A 5,000-nucleotide genomic window follows, 5' to 3' on the forward strand; every position below is an offset into this window, starting at 1 on the left:
TAAACGCGCCCGATCTCGTCTGATCTCGGAAGCTGAGCAGGGTCGGGCCTGGTTAGTACTTGGATGGGAGACCGCCTGGGAATACCGGGTGCTGTAGGCTTTTTGCCTCCCGCTCCGCCTTCTCCTTTACTCGCCCGCTGGCGGTGGCCGCCGGCTCCGCCCACGCCGGGCCCCGCTGCAGGCCCCACCTCCTCAGGCCCCTCCCACCACGGCACGGGTGCGACGGAGGGGCGGCTCCCCGCCGGCCCGGCCGGCCGGGCGGCCAGAAGGCGGCCCCGGAAGGCAGCCGCACCCCGGACGCTCCCGGGGTGGCTGGCCCGGACCCAGAATCCGCCGCGGGCCCGGTTGCCGTCCTTTCGGCCAGCGAGCCCCTCGACCTGCACCTGGCCGCCCCCACTGGCGCCCAGCCCCGCTGCCGCCACCTGTGCGCCGGTGTGTCCCGCCACAGCTCCCTCCGGCAGAAGCCCCGCCTCCGCCGTGTCGCCGCGGCCGGGTGCGGGAGCGGGATCGAGGGCCGGGGTCGCTTCCCCGGGCCTGCCGGCCACCAGGGGCGGGCTCCTGAGCTCGGCGGGTGGTGTGCGGGCAAGGGGTGGCCTTGCCGGGGCTGAGGGGCCGTGGCGACGCAATGGTAGCTCCCAGTGGCTTCGGGCCAGCTGCTGTCGGGCAGCAGGGCCGGCCGGGCTGCGGCCGGGCTGCGCCTAGCGCCGCATGGGAGGGCAGGGTCGATGCCCCAGGGACCGCGGGCCCCGGGCCCCGAAGCCTCCGGGGCCACGTCCCTGTGAGCGACGTGCGGGATCTTGGGCGGGGCGCCAAGCGCCGAAGGGTTTGCTGGGTCACGCCCGCCCTCGGCTGGGAGGTGGTGGCCAAACCCTCCGCCACCGCCCGATACCCGAGACGTCCGTTCCCCCTGCATGGGCGGGCGGCGGGGTCCCGCCGGGGCGGGCTGACCGCCGGGCTGGCTGGCCCTAAGGCGCCAGCGCCAGCGCAACTGGGCCTCAAGAGGCAGCCCGCGGTCCCCGCCCCCGTCTACGGCCATACCACCCTGAATGCACCCGATCTCCTCTGATCTCGGAAGCTGAGCAGGGTCTGGGCCTGGTTAGTACTTGGATGGGAGACCGCCTGGGAATACCGGGTGCTGTAGGATTTTTGCCTCCCGCTCCGCCTTCTCCTTTACTCGCCCGCGGGCGGTGGCCGCCGGCTCCGCTCCCGCCGGGCCCCGCTGCAGGCCCCACCTCCTCAGGCCCCACCCAACACGGCGCGCGTGCGCCGGAGGGGCCGCTCCCCGCCGGCCCGGCCGGCCGGGCGGCCAGAAGGCGGCCCCGGAAGGCAGCCGCACCCCGGACGCTCCCGGGGTGGCTGGCCCGGACCCAGAATCCGCCGCCGGCCCGGTTGCCGTCCTTTCGGCCAGCGAGCCCCTCGACCTGCACCTGGCCGCCCCCACTGGCGCCCAGCCCCGCTGCCGCCACCTGTGCGCCGGTGTGTCCCGCCACAGCTCCCTCCGGCAGAAGCCCCGCCTCCGCCGTGTCGCCGCGGCCGGGTGCGGGAGCGGGATCGAGGGCCGGGGCCGCTTCCCCGGGCCTGCCGGCCACCAGGGGCGGGCTCCTGAGCTCGGCGGGTGGTGTGCGGGCAAAGGTGGCCTTGCCGGGGCTGAGGGGCCGTGGCGACGCAATGGTGGCTCCCAGTGGCTTCGGGTCAGCTGCTGTCGGGCAGCAGGGCCGGCCCGGGCTGCGGCCGGGCTGCGCCTAGCGCCGCGTGGGCGGGCAGGGGCGATGCCCCAGGGACCGCGGGCCCCGGGCCCCGAAGCCTCCGGGGCCACGTCCCTGTGAGCGACGTGCGGGATCTTGGGCGGGGCGCCAAGCGCCGAAGGGTTTGCTGGGTCACGCCCGCCCTCGGCTGGGAGGTGGTGGCCAAACCCTCCGCCACCGCCCGATACACGAGACGTCCGTTCCCCCTGCCTGGGCGGGCGGCGGGGTCCCGCCGGGGCGGGCTGACCGCCGGGCTGGCTGGCCTTAAGGCGCCAGCGCCAGCGCAACTGGGCCTCAAGAGGCAGCCCGCGGTCCCCGCCCCCGTCTACGGCCATACCACCCTGAACGCGCCCGATCTCGTCTGATCTCGGAAGCTAAGCAGGGTCGGGCCTGGTTAGTACTTGGATGGGAGACCACCTGGGAATACCGGGTGCTGTAGGCTTTTTGCCTCCCGCTCCGCCTTCTCCTTTACTCGCCCTTGGGCGGTTGCCGCCGGCTCCGCCCCCGCCGGGCCCCGCTGCAGGCCCCACCTCCTCAGGCCCCTCCCACCACGGCGCGCGCGTGTATGTGTGCGTGTGTGTGTGTGTGTGTGTGTGTGTGTGCGTGCGCGCGCGCGCGGGTGCGCCGGAGGGGCCGCTCCCCGCCGGCACGGCCGGCCGGACGGCCAGAAGGCGGCCCCAGAAGGCAGCCGCACCCCGGACGCTCCCGGGGTGGCTGGCCCGGACCCAGAATCCGCCGCGGGCCCGGTTGCCGTCCTTTCGGCCAGCGAGCCCCTCGACCTGCACCTGGCCGCCCCCACTGGCGCCCAGCCCCGCTGCCGCCACCTGTGCGCCGGTGTGTCCCGCCACAGCTCCCTCCGGCAGAAGCCCCGCCTCCGCCGTGTCGACGCGGCCGGGTGCGGGAGCGGGATCGAGGGCCGGGGCCGCTTCCCCGGGCCTGCCGGCCACCAGGGGCGGGCTCCTGAACTCGGCGGGTGGTGTGCGGGCAAGGGGTGGCCTTGCCGGGGCTGAGGGGCCGTGGCGACGCAATGGTAGCTCCCAGTGGCTTCGGGCCAGCTGCTGTCGGGCAGCAGGGCCGGCCCGGGCTGCGGCCGGGCTGCGCCTTGCGCCGCATGGGAGGGCAGGGGCGATGCCCCAGGGACCGCGGGCCCCGGGCCCCGAAGCCTCCGGGGCCACGTCCCTGTGAGCGACGTGTGGGATCTTGGGCGGGGCGCCAAGCGCCGAAGGGTTTGCTGGGTCACGCCCGCCCTCGGCTGGGAGGTGGTGGCCAAACCCTCCGCCACCGCCCGATACACGAGACGTCCGTTCCCCCTGCCTGGGCGGGCGGCGGGGTCCCGCCGGGGCGGGCTGACCGCCGGGCTGGCTGGCCTTAAGGCGCCAGCGCCAGCGCAACTGGGCCTCAAGAGGCAGCCCGCGGTCCCCGCCCCCGTCTACGGCCATACCATCCTAAACGCGCCCGATCTCGTCTGATCTCGGAAGCTGAGCAGGGTCGGGCCTGGTTAGTACTTGGATGGGAGACCGCCTGGGAATACCGGGTGCTGTAGGCTTTTTGCCTCCCGCTCCGCCTTCTCCTTTACTCGCCCGCTGGCGGTGGCCGCCGGCTCCGCCCACGCCGGGCCCCGCTGCAGGCCCCACCTCCTCAGGCCCCTCCCACCACGGCACGGGTGCGACGGAGGGGCGGCTCCCCGCCGGCCCGGCCGGCCGGGCGGCCAGAAGGCGGCCCCGGAAGGCAGCCGCACCCCGGACGCTCCCGGGGTGGCTGGCCCGGACCCAGAATCCGCCGCGGGCCCGGTTGCCGTCCTTTCGGCCAGCGAGCCCCTCGACCTGCACCTGGCCGCCCCCACTGGCGCCCAGCCCCGCTGCCGCCACCTGTGCGCCGGTGTGTCCCGCCACAGCTCCCTCCGGCAGAAGCCCCGCCTCCGCCGTGTCGCCGCGGCCGGGTGCGGGAGCGGGATCGAGGGCCGGGGTCGCTTCCCCGGGCCTGCCGGCCACCAGGGGCGGGCTCCTGAGCTCGGCGGGTGGTGTGCGGGCAAGGGGTGGCCTTGCCGGGGCTGAGGGGCCGTGGCGACGCAATGGTAGCTCCCAGTGGCTTCGGGCCAGCTGCTGTCGGGCAGCAGGGCCGGCCGGGCTGCGGCCGGGCTGCGCCTAGCGCCGCATGGGAGGGCAGGGTCGATGCCCCAGGGACCGCGGGCCCCGGGCCCCGAAGCCTCCGGGGCCACGTCCCTGTGAGCGACGTGCGGGATCTTGGGCGGGGCGCCAAGCGCCGAAGGGTTTGCTGGGTCACGCCCGCCCTCGGCTGGGAGGTGGTGGCCAAACCCTCCGCCACCGCCCGATACCCGAGACGTCCGTTCCCCCTGCATGGGCGGGCGGCGGGGTCCCGCCGGGGCGGGCTGACCGCCGGGCTGGCTGGCCCTAAGGCGCCAGCGCCAGCGCAACTGGGCCTCAAGAGGCAGCCCGCGGTCCCCGCCCCCGTCTACGGCCATACCACCCTGAATGCACCCGATCTCCTCTGATCTCGGAAGCTGAGCAGGGTCTGGGCCTGGTTAGTACTTGGATGGGAGACCGCCTGGGAATACCGGGTGCTGTAGGATTTTTGCCTCCCGCTCCGCCTTCTCCTTTACTCGCCCGCGGGCGGTGGCCGCCGGCTCCGCTCCCGCCGGGCCCCGCTGCAGGCCCCACCTCCTCAGGCCCCACCCAACACGGCGCGCGTGCGCCGGAGGGGCCGCTCCCCGCCGGCCCGGCCGGCCGGGCGGCCAGAAGGCGGCCCCGGAAGGCAGCCGCACCCCGGACGCTCCCGGGGTGGCTGGCCCGGACCCAGAATCCGCCGCCGGCCCGGTTGCCGTCCTTTCGGCCAGCGAGCCCCTCGACCTGCACCTGGCCGCCCCCACTGGCGCCCAGCCCCGCTGCCGCCACCTGTGCGCCGGTGTGTCCCGCCACAGCTCCCTCCGGCAGAAGCCCCGCCTCCGCCGTGTCGCCGCGGCCGGGTGCGGGAGCGGGATCGAGGGCCGGGGCCGCTTCCCCGGGCCTGCCGGCCACCAGGGGCGGGCTCCTGAGCTCGGCGGGTGGTGTGCGGGCAAAGGTGGCCTTGCCGGGGCTGAGGGGCCGTGGCGACGCAATGGTGGCTCCCAGTGGCTTCGGGTCAGCTGCTGTCGGGCAGCAGGGCCGGCCCGGGCTGCGGCCGGGCTGCGCCTAGCGCCGCGTGGGCGGGCAGGGGCGATGCCCCAGGGACCGCGGGCCCCGGGCCCCGAAGCCTCCG

The 5,000-nt window shown here is 76.1% G+C and overlaps 5 non-coding genes across 5 annotated transcripts in view; all 5 read left to right on the forward strand.

Annotated features, from left to right (window-relative positions):
- LOC136143342 (5S ribosomal RNA) overlaps positions 1-100 on the forward strand; it is a 119-nt gene extending 19 nt beyond the window's left edge. The window contains exon 1 of the ribosomal RNA XR_010657954.1: positions 1-100. This exon is cut by the window's left edge and continues 19 nt beyond it. This is a non-coding gene — a ribosomal RNA (5S ribosomal RNA).
- A 924-nt stretch (positions 101-1,024) lies between these two features.
- Positions 1,025-1,144, forward strand: LOC136143350 (5S ribosomal RNA). Its single transcript, XR_010657962.1, has one exon. It is a non-coding gene; the product is annotated as a 5S ribosomal RNA (ribosomal RNA).
- Positions 1,145-2,068: 924 nt separating this feature from the next.
- Positions 2,069-2,187, forward strand: LOC136143310 (5S ribosomal RNA). The gene has a single exon (XR_010657925.1). It is a non-coding gene; the product is annotated as a 5S ribosomal RNA (ribosomal RNA).
- Positions 2,188-3,172: 985 nt separating this feature from the next.
- Positions 3,173-3,291, forward strand: LOC136143343 (5S ribosomal RNA). The gene has a single exon (XR_010657955.1). It is a non-coding gene; the product is annotated as a 5S ribosomal RNA (ribosomal RNA).
- A 924-nt stretch (positions 3,292-4,215) lies between these two features.
- On the forward strand, positions 4,216-4,335 carry LOC136143351 (5S ribosomal RNA). Its single transcript, XR_010657963.1, has one exon. It is a non-coding gene; the product is annotated as a 5S ribosomal RNA (ribosomal RNA).
- Positions 4,336-5,000: the final 665 nt, after the last annotated feature.

Source organism: Phocoena phocoena, unplaced genomic scaffold (genome assembly GCF_963924675.1).
Source record: "Phocoena phocoena unplaced genomic scaffold, mPhoPho1.1 SCAFFOLD_270, whole genome shotgun sequence".
Lineage (NCBI taxonomy): Eukaryota > Metazoa > Chordata > Mammalia > Artiodactyla > Phocoenidae > Phocoena > Phocoena phocoena.